Source organism: Poecilia latipinna, unplaced genomic scaffold (genome assembly GCF_001443285.1).
Source record: "Poecilia latipinna isolate Pla-1442-1.1 unplaced genomic scaffold, P_latipinna-1.0 Scaffold3126, whole genome shotgun sequence".
Classification (NCBI taxonomy): Eukaryota; Metazoa; Chordata; class Actinopteri; order Cyprinodontiformes; family Poeciliidae; genus Poecilia; species Poecilia latipinna.
In genome coordinates this window covers 1-783 of record NW_015115742.1, presented here as the reverse complement: position 1 = coordinate 783, position 783 = coordinate 1, and positions in this window count along the sequence as shown.

The following is a 783-nucleotide window of genomic DNA, read 5'->3' as shown; positions in this document are numbered from 1 at the left end:
GCAAGCCCCTGGACAACCCAAATTGGTGTAAATTTTTTGGCGGAACAGAATGAAAAAAAAAAAAAAAAAAAAAAAGAAAAGAGGCAATGCATTGCTGATTAAATGCCAGAGTGCTCAGTCAGCTCGGACAGGAATGAATAAATGATGGCCGGCTTTTCTAACATCGCAGCAGAAATCAGACACATTCTCAGCTCCTGCAGGTCTTGATAAATGAAGAAGTCTGTCTACTGATGTCAACCGCTGGCTTCTCTTGTGCACATAAACCAACAAGAACCGTAGATCCTGCTCATAAAAATCATATTTTGTTGACGAGAATCTGGCGACAAAACGGCCGAAGAAGCCAGAAGAAATCCCGTTTGCAATTTGTGACAAGTCATCTAGAAGCAGGGCCGGCCCAAGCCTTTTTGGGGCCCTAAGCAGATTTTTATTTGGGGACCACCCGCTCCAACAGGTCGACAGGAGATGATTCATTCAGCTTACATTGTACTAGTGTTGCTATGGTTGTTCATTTTAATCAGACAGGAGTACCACATTAAAAAAAATCTGAATGCAGAGTGGTATTTAAATGTTCCAAAGTTATTTTAACTATTTGAAACTATTTTAAACAAGTTAAAAAGTTTAATTTCTCTATTCCATCTATATACTAACAATAAAAGTATAGAAATTGTCTCCATGTGTATTAAGTTCGTAATTTAACATACAAAGCATCTATCTATCCATCCATACATATATATATATATATATATATATATATATATATATATATATATATATATATATATA